The 18,830-nt window shown below is 49.2% G+C and overlaps 1 protein-coding gene across 1 annotated transcript in view; it reads left to right on the top strand.

Annotated features, from left to right (window-relative positions):
- The window catches only part of ZBTB7C (zinc finger and BTB domain containing 7C), a 379,507-nt gene that overhangs the window by 234,744 nt on the left and 125,933 nt on the right, over positions 1-18,830 (top strand). The window contains exon 3 of the mRNA XM_030867882.2: positions 2,953-3,014. The gene's annotated coding sequence lies outside the window, so the exon portion shown is untranslated. The remainder of the gene's footprint in view (positions 1-2,952; positions 3,015-18,830) is intronic.

Genomic DNA, 18,830 nt, shown 5'->3' with positions numbered 1-18,830 from the left:
GCATGTGGGATCTTCCCAGACCGGGGCACGAACCCGTGTCCCCCGCATCGGCAGGCGCACTCTCAACCACTGCGCCACCAGGGAAGCCCTATTTACTTACTTTTTAAGTTTAAAGTGACCTTAGCAATCACTCCCTCAACTTGCAGATGAGAAGACTAAGGCTCAGAGAGGGAAAGAGGCTTGTCCAAGAGCTCCTGTCAACTCCCTTTGTCTCTCAAGCCTGGATTTTTTCCCCCCCTTTTTTCCCTTATACCATTATTTTTTGAGGCTTAGAGCACGTTCCAAGAAAAAAATCAGGACACTGAAAAAACTTATCTGTGCTATTCATTCACTCTCAACTTGGGGAAGCTGTTGGCTCTAATGACCTTTCCAAATTAATAAAGTCTGTACATGCTCAATTGTTTGTTGCACACATCGAGTTACACCTCTAAGTGGCTGGAGGGACTTGCACGCCCGCCTGGAATATTTAGCTCGAGGGCTGTGCAGCCAGCAGACGTGCTATGTAGCCTAGGCAGGGGAGCTGTGGCCGGATTTCCTGACAAAGGAGGCAAGGCCTGTTGTCCTTCCCAGAGCCTCCAGGGAACAGCCCACCGTGTGCTCAGAGCCCGTGGCAGACAAAAAATGTTCGTGACAATCTCTGTCCAAGGCTCCTTTCGGAGATTTGGGGGGAGAGACAAACCTTCCTGACAGGATAGGATAGTTCCCAAGCAAGTACTTGATTCTGCTGTGTGACGTTCGGAGAAAGCAGAGGTGGGAGGTTCTGGAAGGCTGGTTGGAGGAGGTGGAATTTGACGTAGATCCACTAGAAAGAGTAGGATTAGGTCAGGTGGAGGCCCCAGGAAAGGGCTTTCTAGTCAGGGAGCAAGGATAAGAATGAGTCCACGTGCCTCGGGGAGGAAGCAGGCACGGGGCATAGGGGTTGGGACTCCTGGGTGGAAGGAGGCCCCACTCTGGGAGGTGATGGTATTTGGACTCCAGGAAGTGGTCACAAGAAGACCCTGTTCCTTATGCTCAGACACCTCCATCTGTGACTACGTTGCAGGAACACCATGCTTACAAGCCATGGGTTCCCTGGCCCAGAGTCACACTGCCTAGTTTGCCCTTGAGTCCTGGTGACAGTCTCCCTGTCTGAGCTTGTGAACAACACAGGCTATTTTGACTTCCAAGATGAAGTGGACAAAAGTCTTGTAGAGAAATGCTGTGTATGTTGTACTGTTACTGCAGGAGGATTTTTTAAAAATTGTGGTAAAGTATACATAACATAACATTTACCATGTTAACCATTTTTAAGTGTACAGGTTAGTGGCATTAAGTGTATTCACGTTGTTGCACAACCATTGCCACCATCCATCTCTAGAACTTTTTCATCTTCCCAAAATTAAACATGAACTCCCCATTCCCGCCCCTCTCCCCAGCTCCCAGTAACCTCTCTATTCTACTTTCTGTCTCCATGAATCTGACTACCCTAGATACCCATATAAGTGGAATCATACAGCATTTGTCCTTTTCTGGCTGGCTTATTTCACTTAGCGTAATGTCCTCAGGTTCATCCATGTTGCAGGATATGTCAGAATCTCCTTCCTTTTTAAGGCTGAATAACATTCCATCACATGCATAGACCACATTTTGTTTACCTATTCATCCCGTGGACACTTGGGTTGCTCCCATCTCCTGCCTACTGTGAGGAATGCTGCTATGAACATGGGTGTGTGAATATCTGTTCAAGTCCCTTGCAGGACGATTTTGAGCTTTTAAAAAAAGGTGCTTCAGCCTTTCAAATTATCAGGGGTGATCAGCTGGCCCTCGCTGCTATCACTCCACGAGGAGCAGATTGCCAGCTTGCCGCTCCCCGCATGTGAGGACTCCTGCCTTGAGCAGAGCTCTTCATTACCCTCTGCCAGGGACACAGATTGAAGGCTAGACTCTGTGTGCACGTGGCCTAAGCTGCTTCAGTCTGCGTGCTAGCCAGTGGCAAGGCCTCTTCGCCTTCACTTCTTATCCTGAAACACATCAGTCATGTTGAATTTGTCTCTCGCTGAGGTAGCAAGTGCTTTGCACTCTTGCTTGGTAGGTTCTTTCTCTTACCTCCTAAAATGTATTTAGCCACGATTGTAAAAGCCAAGGGAAATCACTCAGGCACGGTTCTCCCTTCTCGTCCTGTATCCTCACCACCCCCACCCCCTCCAGAAATCTCAATACGCTGCTGCCGAGCTAAGGGGCGTCCTGTCTTGAAGCATCACTACCTGTGGACATTAATTGGCTCTACAGATCCCAGACTCACCTAAAACACATTAAAGTGATGGCATGCTCAGGCAGAAAGGCAGGAGAACTCACAGTTCAGGTTGGCATTGTCATTAACTCAAGTCTTTGGTGTCAACTCCCTCCCTCACCGAATGTCCTGCCTGGCCTTACAGTCGACCTCTGAAATGCATTTTCTGGCCTCTGTTGGTTTGTGTCAGCTCTTGAACATTATTTAAATGTAGTTTGGGGCCCATGCATGCAATTACCATTGTGTTATTATTCAGAACCAGATTGTTAAGATTCAAGCAGCTGTACAAGGAGATGCCCTGTGCTGTGAGGTCCAATTTAGGAGGGCCTTCTGAGCTGGCGAGCGGGGTTGCTAGGCAACCCCATGCTACAGAAGAGGAGGCCTCACTCCGGAGTGGGAAGAAGCCCAGCGCCTTCAGGGAATTGGAGGCAGTGGTCAATCTGAGACTGGCATGGCGCCGGGGAGGGGGAGGGAGGCGACGTGGGCTGAACCCGTGGCCGCAGGAGGGGGGATCTTGCCAGGGACGCCCCCGCAGCAAGCACACGTTGTTCTCGGGAGGGGAGAGTGCTGCTGGGAGTGAGAATGCAGAGAAGGTGCAGAAGCCAGAGGTCGGCCACGAAACAGCTGAAGGATACCCAGAGCAGATGCTAATATGTTTCTCCATCCCTTTCTTCTCTTTGCAGGAAATGAGCAGGTTTGCAGAAAAACTGCTGGCCTGAAATTTAAGAAGAAGGCGTCGTTGCTTGTGAGTCTGAATTTTGCTTTCTTAGGTCTGTGGTTTGACAATGTTCCTGGGAGTGGGTGGGTTTCCCTGTTTGGGGCAGGGAGCATGACCTTGATGGAGTCGGGCTTTTGGTTCTTCTGGAAGGTGCCTCTGGCTGGGTGGGGCTGGACCCAGAGGTGTAAGGCTGTGAAGGTGCATGGTTTGAACCCTGGCTCTGCCCTCTGAGTGGAGGATGTACCCACTGGCTCACTAAAGAGAGTCGCTCCCTTGTGGTTGACTGGTGTGTGAGGAAAGCAGGACTCCTCTGGTATGAGGAGGATGTGCACTTTTTTTTTAACACTGGGGCCACAGACAGTTTGTACAGTTCCAGGTTTGCTGCTAGGGTGACCTTATTTAGAACAGTAGATTCTCATATAGGCCATTTAACAGTGTGTTAAACTAAGAGCAATCCTATGACCCAATCCATGACTCAATCGGAGAATATTATGAATTCACCAGGCACCTGGCACTACAAAAGAAGCATCAGGTCCAGGCTCTGTTTTGGAGGAGCTGTCAGTCCAGTGTGGGAAGAGAAGACATCTGCACATGAGACCATGAGAGAACTTTATGAGAGGGCATACGTCCTGCTCTGGCCCGGATTGCACAGGCAGAAATGCTGGTGGTGAGAGTGGTTAGGGAAGGCTTCCTGGGGAAAGAGACGCGAGCTGGGCTGATGGAGGAGGGAGGCTGTTCCAGGGGGAAGAGAACAAGGCACAGGTGCCAGGATGGGAACACCCAATGGCTCACATGGAGGATGTCATAGACATGGGTCTAATGAGGGAAGGGAGGAAACACTGGTGACACTGGGCAGGGCCAGATGGTACAGGGCTTGAAATGGCTTCATGAATTCCACAAAGAATCACGATGGAGTAAAGTGTCCCTCATCTATGTAAGTAAAATTAAGTTTCTGCCAGTTTATGACTCATTATGTGAAAATGGCCATATGGATTTTTCAACAAGTTTGAGGTTGTATTTGAGATTAATATATACACTGGATAGATAACAGGAAATTCACATTGGGCGTACTCCTTGTATCTCAGTGAGAGAAAGAGAGAGAGAGAGACAGGGAGAGATACAGCCTTCTCCAGATAGCTGCAACCAAGGATCTTGAGATCAGCGGTGGAGACATACCCTAAGCTCCAGGTGGACAGCCACCAGGACAGTGCTCCCCACGTCCACTTGCTTTTCCCTGGAGCTGCTTTTCACACAGGGAGCTCGAGGTACTATGCCCAGTATGAGGAGCAGCTGGGGTTTATTTATTTAACAAAGGTTAATTAATTATTCGTTCCAAGCAAGCAGGAGAAGCTTGCTTGTTCTAAATGTCAAGAACAACATCCAGTATTTATGTAGCCTTGCTGTTTGCAGCACGCTTGACTGTATTGCCTCATCTGAGCCTCACCAAGCCTCCGTCAGGTAGTGCCGTTTTGCAGATGAGGAAACCGAAGCTCGCAGTAGTTAAATATTTTGTTCGAGTTTGCTCAGCTGGTAGAGCTGATGTTCACACTGACTTGCCACTGCACGTCACTAGATGTCTGATTAGGGAGCAGGCCTTCTGGGTCTGCCCCTGCCCCCTTCTCGTTCGTCCTGGGGAAGGAGAGTGCTGTGCGGCCCCACCGGGTCTGGCTGTGGGAACTCTGTTTTGGATGGTCACCGTTTTGCTGTGCAGCCTTTCATGGGATGTATGATATCAGACTGGTGGTTTTGACTGGGCAGGAAAATGGTTATGGTTCTGCCCTCAAAGACAAAGGCTCATGTGTGCTTCTATCACCAGGGATAATCCTCTGGAAAGATGCAGGAGGGCTGCACTTGGAGCCATTGGTGACTGATTTAGGTTGGGTTCCCTAGAAGCAGAGCCTGAGACAAGGATTCAGGTGCACATGATGTAGCAGAAGAGAGCACTAGGGAAAGCTTGTAAGGGAGAGGGAAGCAGGGTCAGGAAGGAGGAGCTGAGCAAAGATGTGTCAAGGCAGGTCTCTCCTTGGCTGGGTGCCCAGCAGGAAAAAGGGTCCGAGTGGGGCATTGGTCACATTCACTACCCTGCCATGAGCATCACTGCTGTGAAGACAGCCAAATGTAGTTTTCACCTAACCTGGCAGTAATTTTCATTGCATTTTAAGAGTATAGACATTAAAACAGAAATCAATGGTGTCAAAGTCTGTCTTCACTGAAATAACTATGTGCTTTTCAAAAGTATAATTTTATTCTTAATAGGTAATACGGTTCCATGGCCCTACATGCAACAGTACCAAAAAGTGTACTGTGAAAAATCTCCTTCCCACCTCTGTCTGCAAGCAGTCCAGCTCCTCCCCTGGTGACAACCAATATTACCCAGATTTGGGGTTACTTGCCGATGATAGTCTACACATATTGACAATGGTGTGGTTTAGATTTCAAAGTTTTGGTGAGTCTGATTGCAGTACAGTAAGGCACCACCTACTTGGTCCTCAAGAATCAATCAGTAAGACTGAGTCTTTTCCAGAACAGGTTGAGCTGAAATGTACCTTTTATTTGGAGAGAGAGCAGTTCACCAAGTCAGCTCTCAGTGGAATGTTCAAAAGGCATAAAACCTTTATAAACATTTCCAAACTCCTTAGAGTGACTATATAAACAATTGATATAAGAATTGCAAATTCTTATTATTTCGTCATTAAAGCAAATCACCTATAAAAGAGCTTGAGATGCTGTGCTACAGTCCTTGAAATTTCCAAATATTTTAAATAATTTAAAATTTCACGAAATTCACTGATTCAAACCATTGCCGTCTCACTGCATTTATCATCTAATGTCATTTGCGTATCGTTTGATAGCTCACTGAAAGGTGTATTGTTTCCAAAGTGTGTTTAGATCCACTGCATTGTCAGCACCTTGTGAATTCTCACTGCGGTTTCCTTTTATGAAATGACTTCACTGTGTAATTTGGAGATACTTTCTCAACATAGGAGCTGGTCAGCGACGGCGTGGGCTCCTTTGCTGGTGAGCTCCCTGTCCTGGGAGGTGTTGAAAGAGCAGTCTGTCAGCAAAGTTACGAAGGAAGTCTACTCTACGTGACGGGCAGGTTTAGGAGACTTTTAAGCTGCTGTCGTAGCTGCGTCTGGTTTATGCTTCGTTATCATTATTACCTTTATAGGCCATTTACCTCGCTTGAAATGCAGCCTATCGGGCTCACACTGCGCACTTATCTTCCGAATTTTGGTTCCACTGGTTTTGTCTAATGCCTATAAATGTCCAAGTAGAACTTACTTTGTCATCTCATAGGCCTGGCGTGTATGTTTTCCTCTTTTCCGCTCTCCATTGTGTTTACATTCTCTCTCGGGTCGCAAGAAAACCCTCTAACTTGTGCGTGACCTGTTCAAGCCCCAAGACGGATCTTGGTGTCACACCCACGAGGCAATAAAAAAAAACCTCATTTCCGTCCAAGAAATAGAATCATTATCTTGATTGAAATAATATCTTTCCTCAACCTGCAGCCAGATAAAGGATCAAATTGGTGGAGTTTCCTTATCACAGCACAGAGTTTGCAGGGCCCCGAATAATGGCCTGTGAGCTGCTGCTGGGGGCGAGTTCTATAAGGCAGAGCCCGCATCTCCTGGGCTGATTTGTCTTATATGATGTCTGGCGCAATGTAAAATAATTCCATTGACGACACATATTATTATATTAAACGGAGAAGGTAGTGTAGAGCCTAGAACAGTGAGAGCGATGTATGCAACTACTGGTATGATTATGGTGGTAGTTTTTCATTAGGCAACATCTGACATGTATGGGCAATTACAGGAGTGACTGAGAGCTGTAGATGTTTTAGGATGTAGACTTTTAGGATGTGACTGTTCCAGCATCCTATGTTCACTAGGCCTTAGCTTCCCAGGACTGCAGTCAGAGTAAGGGGATGACTGGGTCCTAGTTTGGGGGTGAACAGCCAGAGGCCAGAAAAGCAACATCTTTGGGAAGGAAAATGAAAGAGCTGTGGGCAAGGAGGCAGGGGTCCTGGGCTCCAGCCCAGATCCACCACTGTCACCACGCAGATGGGGCTTTGGGGTTCCAGCCTGTCTACTGTTCAGAGAGGGTTACACGGGGGTGTCAGGAGAAGGAGGTGAGGCGATGTTTGTGCAAAGTCCAGGATACTAGCTGCAGTCTCAGTCTTCCCTGTCCCCTGTCCGCTGAGAGGGGAGGCTCTGCGATATCCCAGGCGTTTTTGAGCGCTTACTCTAAGACAGGCGTATTATAACGATGCTACGTGTATGAACTCAACCCTCACAACAATCTTATGCATGAGAAACTTGGATTATCTGCCTTTTACAGGTGAGAAGGAGCAAAGAGTTTCAGTAACTTGCCCAGGGTCACACAGCCAGCCAGTGGTGGAGCTGGGATTTAAAGCCCAGCAGTCTGGTTGGAGGTCTTGAAAATTTAAAATAGACCACATCAGGACTAAATAATACAGTTCAAACATCTGGGGCTTTCTACCAAGCCGTAAGCTATGATCCTGTGATAGGGAGAAATAATCATAATAATAGTGATGATGACGGTATCTTTGCAATGTTCCAGGAGACCTAAAGGTGGTTCCTGTGGCAGAGGTGGGACACTGAATGAAATTCTAGCCAAGGTTCCTGATCTTGGGCACCTGGTAGCTCAGATCCTCTCCTGGCTTGGGATCCTGCAAAGCTGTCCCCAGCTGCACACACACTGTAGAGCACCAAGGGATGCAGGACTTGCCCCCAGGGACTTGGCCTCTGTCTGGTCCATTCCCCCATCTTCCTGGAGAGCCCTCCCAGGCCCTGGGGGCCATGCTGTCTGCCAAGACTCCTGCAGAGAAGGAGACCATCCCCCTACACCCTGCCCCACTCCTGCTTCACTCCCTCTCTCCCCAAGCACATCGTAAGTGAAATGAAAGCCTGTATCTGCAGAATCTTGTTTTCAGAGGAGTGCTGGCCTGTCGGTGGGCGTTCCTGATTACCATGGTAATCACCAGCAGAATGGAGTGATTTTATAATACATTTCCATCAGAAATATGAACAGGTGTGCAGGGGAAATCAACATTTATCAACAAGATAGGTCTTGGGAGATTAATAGTGAATTTTGGATTGCTCAAGGAAACAAAAGGAAGAAAGAAAGAATTCATACTTTTGCTTGAAGGCAAGGTCCTTCCAGCCTTACCTCTGACCATTTCCCACCCCATCTCACTCCCACCCCCACCTCTGAGCTTTTCACTCACAGTTCTCCTTGCCCTTTCCTCTCCTCTCTCCTTTCCACTGCTTAACCATCTGTCAAAGCCCAGCTCCTCCAGGAAGCCCTCCTTGGTTCACTGAGTGTACAGGAATCTCTGCCTTCTCTGACACTTTGCAGCCCCTGCACTGGGCCTGTGCAGTCTCCCTCACTCCCAGCCGGCTAGGAGAACCCCTGAGGGACCTGTATTCATCTACTTTGCAACCCAGGCCACCAGGCACAGACCCTGCTTAGCCAACTCTTATCAGCTGGGGGCTCTGGTCCCACCCACAGTCCTCAAGGACGATGAGCCTCCACTGAGCTAAGAACCTCACGGTATTCCTCCGGGCCTGATTATAAACACCACCATGTTACCTCTCAGTGACTCTAGAGCTCAGAGTGCCGAAATCCAGATTTGTTTGTTCCTGGAAGATTAAATGAATTCCTTTGCATTGTGGTGCTCCTTCCAGAGATGAAGGCTACAGTGGGGAATCCAAGGAAACATGCAAAGCAGTTCGAATGCTAAGCCTCAGGGCCCCCGAGTCATCACTCCCCTCACCTCCTTCAACATCAGTTCTGGCCCTGGATATGGGAAACCACACGCTTGGGACCAGGAGGGGCCTTTCTGGTCTGCTCGAGGCCACCCTGGGCTCCAAGGGGATGGGGGGCTCTAGTGCTGGGTAGGGCCGAGGAAGGGGCAGCCTTGCGCACCCAGCCCTGGGCCTTTGTCCTGGGCCCTCAAGTGTCTCCAACACAGCACATCAGGGTTTGTCACGGTGTGAGCAGGAGACCAGAGGGACTTGACAGAGGCCTCGGCATGAAAGGCCTTCTTCACTTTCAGGCAGGACAATGCATCAGCGGAGTCGCCCGCTCTGACGGCGCAAGAGGCATTAGCTAATATTTGGATTTTAAGAGAATGAATGATAAAGAGCCTGCGTGTCTCTCGGAACTAATTTTGAAGAACGGCTTCTGCCGCACGTTCCTGTAGTTGAATCAGGCTCCTAAAGAATTAATAACAAAAGGTTTAACCAAACAGACAAACAAAAAAGGCATTCCTCCACCAACTTTTCTCTCTTTTAATTCCCTTCTTATACTGCTTCTCAGTTAGCAGTAACTTATGAAAAAATGAAATAGAGTTGGAACGGGAAGCCGTGAGCCTCAGAAGAAGGCTGAAGTGGCAGCCCTTGCTTTTGTTCTGCAACGTGAATGGCTTCGTGGTGGGTCCCCTCACTGAGCGTGGTAATGGGGCCTCAAGGGCAGACACACACCTGACATGTCTATGGGGGAGGGCCTGACCTCCCTCCACAGGTGTCTGCACGAGGCAGGGACTGGCGGGAAGCAGGTGGCAGACTCAAAGTGAGCAATTTGAAGAGAGTTGAGACCAAAGGACAGCACAGGACGTAGAGAACCCACATGACACGGGGAGTGCAGCGGTTACACCTCTGGGGCTGAAGGGGCAAGGGGAGGGAGGCTGCTGAAAGCAGAGGGAGCGGGGGTGCTGTGCTGGGGACCACCTTGCCTGGGCTGTGACCTGAGGTGCCCCGGAAGACAGAGGGACAAGGCATTAACACCCAACCTCTCTCTCTCCCTCCCTGCAGGCTCCTCCGGGGCCTCCATTGGCTGAGCCAACAGGACGGAGGGCAGAGGGCAAGGGGCCATTGCTCTGGTCTGTGTGGTCAGCCTCCGGGGACAGAGACAAGTGAGAGGTGCAGAGTGAGCCTGGAGGGGCAACTGGGGACAGCAGCACAGCGCCTCTGCCCACGTGGCAGGCCGGGGGCAAAGGAGGAGGCCCAGCATCCTTGTCAGGGCAGACCTGGTCTTAGGGCCCATTTCAGGGCCTCCAAGAAAGTCCTCAGCCTATTCTCCAGGGACCACCATTCTTTTCACCAGAACTATACTGTCACAGCGGGTTCCTCTGGGAGAGGAAATCTGGGGCCATGCTGAATGCACACTGAAATGCCATCTGATCCCTCACCAGAAGGGGCTCCAGCAAGGTGCCAAGAGAGCCACCAGGAGCGGGCCCCAGAGGAGATGCCAGCCGAAGAAAAGTGAGGGTCAGGGTCGGAGCAAGAATACAGAGGCTCAGTCCGCCAGAGGCTAGCCCGGGACAGTGCCTGTCCAGCGTCGCAGTCCTGCGGGAGGGCACTATGGCTCTCAGAGCTGCAGGCAGCTCTCAGCTCTGCTCCTGGCAGAGCTCACGGTGATCCTGCCTTTTGCATGGCCCGCCAGCATAACCTGTTTCAACTGTCTAACAACCCAGGAGGTGGGTATGGCCCTGCAGAGGAGGAGCGCAGATAGAGAGGAAAAGCACTGGCTCAAGGCCACACTGAACCCAGATGGCTTGATTTCTGAACTGCCCCTTGGCCTGGCCGCCTGCCCGGGGTCTCCTGGCAGAGGAGGGTCTGCACCTGCAGAGAAGGGAACGTCATTCAAATGGAACATACATTTAAAATTGTTTTATTTGGAAATAATTGCAGATTAAAGAAAAACTGCAAAAAATAAAAACAATACAAAGAAGACCCTTACATTTTTATATTCTAGAATCATCTATTGTTAAAATTTTACCCCATTTCCTTTATCATCTGTGCCGTCTCTTTCTACCTATCATTCTCTCTCTCTCTCTCTCTCTCTCTCTCTCTCTCTCTCTCTCTCACACACACACACACACACACACACACACATTTTGTCTGAACCACTTGAGGGTGTTACCCCTAAATACTTCAGTATGTGTTTCCTAAGAATAGGCATATTCCCCGGTATAAGCATAGTATTAGTTGATCAACGCATGTAGCGTTAATGCATACTTTTATCTAATTACCACTCTACGTGGTGTGTTCCAATTTCATCAGTTAACCTTTGGATGTTCTTTATGGCATATCCGTCTCCACTGAGGATCCCGTCTAGGGCCGGGTGTTGAATGTAGTTGTTACGTCTCTTTGGCCTTCTTTAATCTGAGACATTTTCACAGCCTTTCTTTGTCTTTTAGGACTTTGAGATTTGGAAAGAATACAAATGCCCCCTTATTTTTCATTAAATGTTCCTCATTGGGGGTTTGTCTGATGTTTCCTTGTCATTAGATTCAGGTTATACATTCTTGGCAGAATCCTGCCTGGACAACCTTGGGTTCTTCTCAGGCAGTCACATCAGGAGGCACTCGCTGGTCCTCACTGGTGATTTAATCTTGATCTCTCAGTCAAGGTATTGCCAATTTCTCCACTATATGAGGATTGTGTTTTTTCTCCCTTATAACTAGTATGCAGCCTATGGGGAGACACTTTTAAGTACACTGCTCTTCATTGATTTCCCCCGAGGTGTAGTACCCGTCGATGACTCTTGCCTGATCCAATTGTTAACAGGACGGTTGCTGCAAATCGATGCTTTTCCAGCTCCAGCATTACCTCCCTATTTACCAATTGGCCCTTGGCATTCTACTGTAGCAGCAGAATTTATCTGTATTGTAAGCAGTATACATTTACTATTGTAAGCAATAAAATGTATTTATTTGTCCATCTCATGAATTTCTGTTTTTCCAAGAGTTTATTATTTCTCAATGTACTCAATTATTTTGGCGATTAAATTGCCCCAGAGTTGACCCATAGCAGCCCCTCTAAGGTAACTCCCGTGATATTTTGATACGCCACCATCCCTGTTATGGAGCACTTTCTTACTTCCTGGCATAACAAGAGGTTCCAGGCTCGTCTTGTACTTGCCTGGTGCTAGGCTGGAAATCAGTCATTTCTCTGAGAGACCCCGCTTCCTTTTAGTGGGGAATGGTATTAGAGCCCAAGATCTGGGCTCTGGGTATGCTCAGTGCTGCTGAGTGTCTTTGCTTCTTGGCCCCTTCAAGGGCCAGAACTAGGAACTACATGTATGTATAAACACATATACATAACTTTCATAATACATATATATGTATACACACGTGCACATAAACATGCATATACGTTTACATATTCATACGTGAGAGATTATGAGTCCACACCGGTACTTCCAAATCCAATCCACCTCCACAGGGTTGCTTCTTGTCCTCCCCCATACCATATTTATGCCTTTCTTTCACAGTGAAAACCCAGGTTCCCCAAACCAACGCATTCACTCATTTGCTTAATCCTATATTACATCTAAAATAGTGTCGGAATTGCTTCACCCACACCGCTACAATCAGCAAACCTTCTTCCCTCACTTTAACCCGCCTTTGCTGTGTTCATAAGTAACTTGGATTAGTCCTTCTTTCCTTTTTTCTTTTCCTGCTCTTCAATGTGGTTATAATATTTATTTGAAATACAGTTAGGTTCATTTTTTTATCAGTTTTCTTTCAATTTTAGGGATTTTTCCTTCCCATTCTTATTGATTTAATTTTATTTTTTAATGGGTTGAGGTTTTTTTTTTCTTTTTTTTGAGGCTGTGCTGTGCAGCATGCAGTATCTTCACTCCCTGATCAGGGATTGAACCTGTGCGCCCGGCAGTGGAAGCATGGAGTGCTAACCACTGGACCACCAGGGAATTCCCTAGGTTAAATAGTAACATACTTTCAAAAGTCAGAACTATACAAAAAGGTATACTAAGAGAACACTCTCTCCTGTGTTCCTTCTATCCCGTCCCCCTCTTGTAGTAACCAACTTAATCGTTTGATGCTTACACTTCTATTGCTTTTTGTAAAAACTAGCACATTTTTATATATGTTTTAAATTTTTCCCCTCTTTTTTTACATAAAATATAGCATATTATATATGCTTTTTAAATACTTTGCTTTATGCATTCAGTCTCCTGGAAAACATACCATTCATAGAGGTCTTCCTCATTGTTTTTTATAGCTGCATAGTACTCTGTGTATGCATACCATAGTTTATCCAACCACTCTCCTATGCATGACCAGAAAATGATTATAAATAATGCTGCAAAGCTTATGCGTGTGTCTTATATGCGTGGAAGTGTATCTTCAGGGTAAATTTCTAGGAATGGGATTACTGGATTAAAGAGCAAATGTGCATGGAGTTTTGTAAGATATTTCCAGATACCCCTCCATGGCATTGTACCAGTTTGCATTCCTGCCTGTTTCTTCATAACCTTGCCAAAGAAGGTATTGTCAAGTTTTGAAACTTTTGCCAATCTCATGAGTATGAAATGGTATCTCAGTGTAGTTTTAATTTGCATTTATCTTATTGTGGTGAGGTTGAATATTTTTTCACATATTTAAGGCTAATTTTTATATTCCTTTTGAAGTAATCCATCCTTTTGCCCATTTTTCTATTGCCCACTTTTCTATTGGGGTTTTGGTTATTTGTCCCTCAATTCTTAACAGTTTTTTAAATATACTAGTGATATTAAACCTTTATCTATGATCTATATGGCAAATATTTTCTCCTAGTTTATCATTTACCTTTGATTTTACGTATGGTGTTTGCCATATAATTTAAAATTTTTTATATAGTAAAATTCATCTGTCTCTTGTAGCCTCTGGATTTTCAGTCATAGCTGGAAAGTCTTTCCCTACACCCATGTGGAAACGTCGTTTTTGGTGGCTATGTAATATTTCACTGCAAAGATAAACCATCCTTTTTGTATAGATTATAAGATGAATTGGAGTCCCTAGGCAGATGGGGCAGAGGGTAGAAGAGTGCAGAGGGGGAGCGGCTTGAAGGTTGGAGGTGTGAAAGCCTTGCACTCTGTTGGTTTCGGGATGGGGACAGAGGAAAAGTGGTCCCTGTCCTGCAGCGATGGGCACTCATGCAAGGAATCAAATCTCGCCCTCATGGCACAATCCAGTGTCAGGACCCACAAGGGAGTGCTGTGGGAGCATCAGAGGACTGGCAGGTCCTTTGGGCTGGGCTCAGGGACATTGGGGCAGGGCTGGGACCAGGGTGGGGCAAGTGAGGCACACTGGGCAAATTTAAGGAGGCCTCACTCTCAGGGTGGTGCAAGTGCAGGACTGGCACCTGGGAGAGAGGACCTCCTTAAATTCTGTTCCCTGGGCACCCCACTTGCCTCCCCTGGTCCTTGCCCTTCTTTGGGGGAGAAGCAGGACTTGATCTGGGCCTGAGGAAAAGTGGAAGTAAATGAATGGGGCTGCGGAAGTACTGTCGGCCGTGGCTGAGCCAGTAGGAGTAGCATGTTCTGTCCATCAGAGGACTGGCTACATCGGAAGGTGGCATGAGCTGGAAAGGTGGGATGGGAGGAGTCTGGATTTCATCCAAGTTCTGGGAAGCCACTGCAGGACTTTAAGAAATTTAAGAAATTCTGCCAAATTGGGGGAAACAGGGCTGATAATAGTCTCTTCCAAGAGCTGATGTGAAAATTATATAAGACAATCAACACAGGGCCTGACGTGGAGTAGAAGCTCAATAAGCACGAGTTTCCTGTGCTTCGAGGGCATCTACTGACTTTCTTAATCAAGTTTCTAGTCTAATGCCCGTGACACACTGGGACTGTTCAAATCACAATGTAGGAGCAGAAAATTATAATAAACAAATCTTGAAGAACACTAACTGTTCACACACCTTGGGAAGAGGAAGATGGCATCGTTCAAGGGCTGCCATGGAGGCAGCTTCAAGGCATCCATTTTACGGAAATGGAAACTAAGTTCCAGCAAGGGTCTCACAGTGTGTTAATGGCTCACGGTGGGTTGACGTTTGTGATCCCAGAAGTTGCCTCGAGAGAGACACGGACACTCACTCCCACCCTGCCCCAGCCCTAGAAAGCACGGGGGCTTATGTGCCAGAGGCTTTCCCAACAGCTTTGCCAAGTGTTTCCTCCCTGAACCGTGCTGACCCTGAAGGGAGAAAAAGCAAAAGGCTACAAGGAGGCAAAAGAGAGGGCTGGGAGAGAGCAGCCTCCCCCGCTGCCCTCTCCACCCCCAGGCCACAGCCCTGGGGGAGGGGCTGTCAAAGGACCCCAGGTCTGTCATTTCCCTCCTCTTCCCGGAATCAGAAGAGGCCCAGTGAAGCCCATTCCCCGTGGCCCCATGTGTCCTGTCAATCAAGTGTGTGGGAAAAATAATAAGTCTGCAGCCCCGTGGCCGGAGTTCAGCCTTCAGACCTCGCTTATCTGCTCTCCCCCGGGCTCCTGCTGATTGAGGCCAGGAGGTTGGCTGAATCTCCCAGACCACATTTGAGGAGGGAGGGCATGCAGATGCTGGTCCCCACTCCCACCTCTCACACCAGCAGGGCCTTCCCCTCCCACGCCTGTCAGTGCTAAAGCTCTCCCTGAGAGATCTAAACCATCCTGGAGTGGAGGCCCACCAGCCCTTCTTCCTGCTCTGCCAGGCTCGTGGAAGTGGCCACCCAATGACCTGCATCGTGGTACTTAAGGAAAGCCCCCACTTCAGCCGCATCTTCCCACCAGGGGGCTGCTTCAAGTCCATCCCGAAAGCTTCTTCAGCCTCCGTCCCTGGCCCGAAGCCTGTCTGTCCTTAGTGGCCCAACCCAGCACCACATCTTCCCAGATGCCTTTCTCTGCTCCAGTCAGAATGCGCGTCCCCCTCTGCCTGCAGCCTGCGCACGTAGGTTTAGCGTCTTGGGCAGGCCTTGCCGTGTCTGTCTTTCATCACAGGTGGTTGTGAAGGGACTGTCTGCCCCTTTCAGTATGAACTGCCTGAGAGTCAGGGATATTTCTCAATCAGCTTTGAATCCGCCCCCTGCCAAATGCTGAACACAGAGCATCGGTGTTGACTGAGTCGCTGAAATGCGAGTGGAAAGACCACAGTCTTTAAAGACAGGAAGGATTAAGGCTGAACTCTGGCCGGACATTTGCTGAGTGGCCTTGGAGAAGCCACTTAGCCTGTCTGAGCCTCTGCTTGCTCATCCATTCAATGGGACGATCACATGTGCCTCGCAGGGCCCTTGCACCGACAGAGTGAGCAGTGTGCCCAGCACAGAACCTGACCCCCAGTAGGCACGTGTCCCTTCACTCACAGGCATTTACCACATGCCTTCTGTGTGCCAGGCTGCAGGGCAGCCAGAGGGCGACAGTGAAGACGTGAGTGCACGTCCGCAAAGTGATGTTGAGAGCCCACTCTGTCCAGGTTGTGCTGGGGCTGGTATACCAGCAGGCACCCCCATTGTGGGGACAGTGGGTTTTCTAGGCCTTTCCAACCAAACAGTTGCTGAGACCAGCTCCCAGAAGGATGATTTCTGGGGTATTCCTGACAGAGTAGAGCGCCTGGCCTAGGTGAGGAAGTGAGGGCTGAGAGGGAGAGGGGAATTCAGAAGAAACAGAGGGTCAGGTTCCTGATCTCAAAGAGCTCGTGACGTGTCACACCCAGGGCTCTCCAGGAGGGAGTGAGATGGCCAAAGCAGTCCTGGGTTCCTCCTTTGGGGAAACCAGGTGTCGGCCAGCCTGGGGTAGAAGCCAGGAGACCGGCTTTGTCCTGCTCTAAGAGCCAGGCCTGGGAGCTCTGCAGGCCGGGGGTCCACAGGCGCAGGCAGGGCTGGGGGAGAGCAAGTGAGACCCCAGGCCGTCTTCATCTGCGGCCAAGGGAGCCTCAGGGCCCAGGCCCAGCAGGGTCGGACCTGCTAACCCTGGGTTCTAAGATCCCACTCCCAGCTGTGTGGTTGGCAAGTACCAGTTGAGTATGGCTGTGTGCAGAGCCCAGGGCCCACTCCCTGTGGGACCAGGAAGCGAAGCGTTCCTGCCCTGATGGAAGGTGGGTGCTCTTCCAGTGGGAAAGCACCCCACCCCACGTGATGCTTTGGGAGCAACCACAGCAGGCCTCAGGAGCTGCACACAAGCGAGTCTTCTGTCATCTGCCTGTGCAGAGAGGATGGGCACAGAGGGTTCGGGTGAGCCCAGGAAAGGCTGTGGGAGAGGCACCTGTGGAGCCAGGCCTTGAAGGATCCCATAGACGTGTGTACTTGCTTACTTTGCTGAGGTGTTAATGGTCTTTTTCTCCTCCTGGCCGTCTGTGAACATCTGAGGACCAGCGGGAGGACCAAGCCTATCCCTCAACCCAACAGTCAAACTACATGAACCTGAACACATCTGAAAATGCTCGTCTCTGAGGCTGCCCGCTGGTCTGGTGTGCTTGCCTGCGGGGAGAATGTTTCTCTTTTTTCCTGAGCCTCTCTGCCTCAGTCCGACATTTCTCTAGGTGGATGGACCGCAGAACCCCAGCTCTCGTCTCGCCTGCCTGTCCTTCTCTGGAGAGGCTGCCGGGCCCACCAGGAGCTGTGGTGAATGTGTCCCTCTCCCTCCATTGACGGGCCTAGGTGCCCCTGCGGCACAGGAAGGCTAGATGCTAGTCAGCCGGGGTGGAGGGCAGCTGCTCCGGCCCAGAGCTGGCAAAGGCAGTGCCCTCGGCCCCTCCTCGCTGGTGATAGCAGTGGAGGCAGGTAGGCAGCGGGGAACCACATCACTCCTTATGCAGGCGGCGAGAGCACCCGTGATGGCCGACCTCAGCTTTCACGGGTTTTGCTGGGGGAAGGTTGCCTTTGGGATGAGGAGAGTTTAAGTGAGGCTTTCAGTGAATAGAGAATGGAATGACATTTTAATTGCCTATCTGACAAGTTAAGAGAAATGAGGGGTGGGGAAGTAGACGGAGTCAGGGAAACACAGAGCCCTTCCCTCCACTGTCCCTCATAACAGGGAGAATAGACAGTCTGAAAGTGAAAGTGGGCATTATTATAATTATAAGGGGAAACAGATATAAGATGGGACTTTCCTAGCGAATATGAGACTTCAGGGGCCTGTATGATTGGCTATATGTTCTCCCCTCCATGTTCCCCATGATAGAAAAGAAAGAAGGCTTCATGACCCTCTCCGGGTAATTAATGAGTTGTATAGCCCTGAGGATATCGCTTCACCTTTTTGCCCCTTGGCTTCCTCATCCATACATTTTCTGCATTCATTCCGCAGATGTTATCTTGTGCCTTCCACATGCAAGGCAAAATGCCGGGCGCTGGAAGTTCAAAAGTGACCACGACAGGGCCCTGGCATGAGTCCAGCACTCTCAGATCTCTGGACTCCCTGCCCCCTCCAGAGACACCACTCCAGCCCGTGGTGTTATACAGTCTGGTTTAGGGAGCTGAAGGAGTTAAGTAGCAGCAGACTAAGGCTGTCTCTGAAATATGCCCAGTTGAGTGGTCCAGGTAATGGCAAGGAAAGGAGCCTGGGAGGTGAGAGCATTGTGCCCATTTTGTGAAAGAGGAACCTGAGACTCCAAGAGATGGAATCGTGCTCAGCAGCATACGGGCAGGAGGTTGTAGAGTTGAGATTTGAACCCAAAGCTGCCTGACCATTAAGTCTGTCCTCTTTCTTTACACTTGCCCTTTCTATTGTCTAACCCTTGCTTGTCTCCCTGTCCCATCCCCCATGCAGCCATTTGGCCAGCAGATCCTGTGCCATAGACAGGCCCCCACGGAGACAGGGCAAGAGCCCTGGACCAGTTGTAACACACACCAAGGGCTGCTGAGGGGCCTTAGCTCAGCCACTTCCTTTCCATCCTCTCAAATTCCACAGCTGGGAAGGGGACCCAGAAAAACTCCTGTTTCTGATCTTCTAGAGTGGAGAGGGTGGTGAAGAAGGGCGCGATAAGTATTCTGGAGCTGCTCAGAGAAGGAGGAAGGTATAAGAAGCTGTTTTTATGCCTGATGTAAAAGACGCAAG

This window comes from Globicephala melas, chromosome 13 (genome assembly GCF_963455315.2).
Source record: "Globicephala melas chromosome 13, mGloMel1.2, whole genome shotgun sequence".
Classification (NCBI taxonomy): domain Eukaryota; kingdom Metazoa; phylum Chordata; class Mammalia; order Artiodactyla; family Delphinidae; genus Globicephala; species Globicephala melas.
This window is presented reverse-complemented; position numbering and strand designations above follow the sequence as displayed.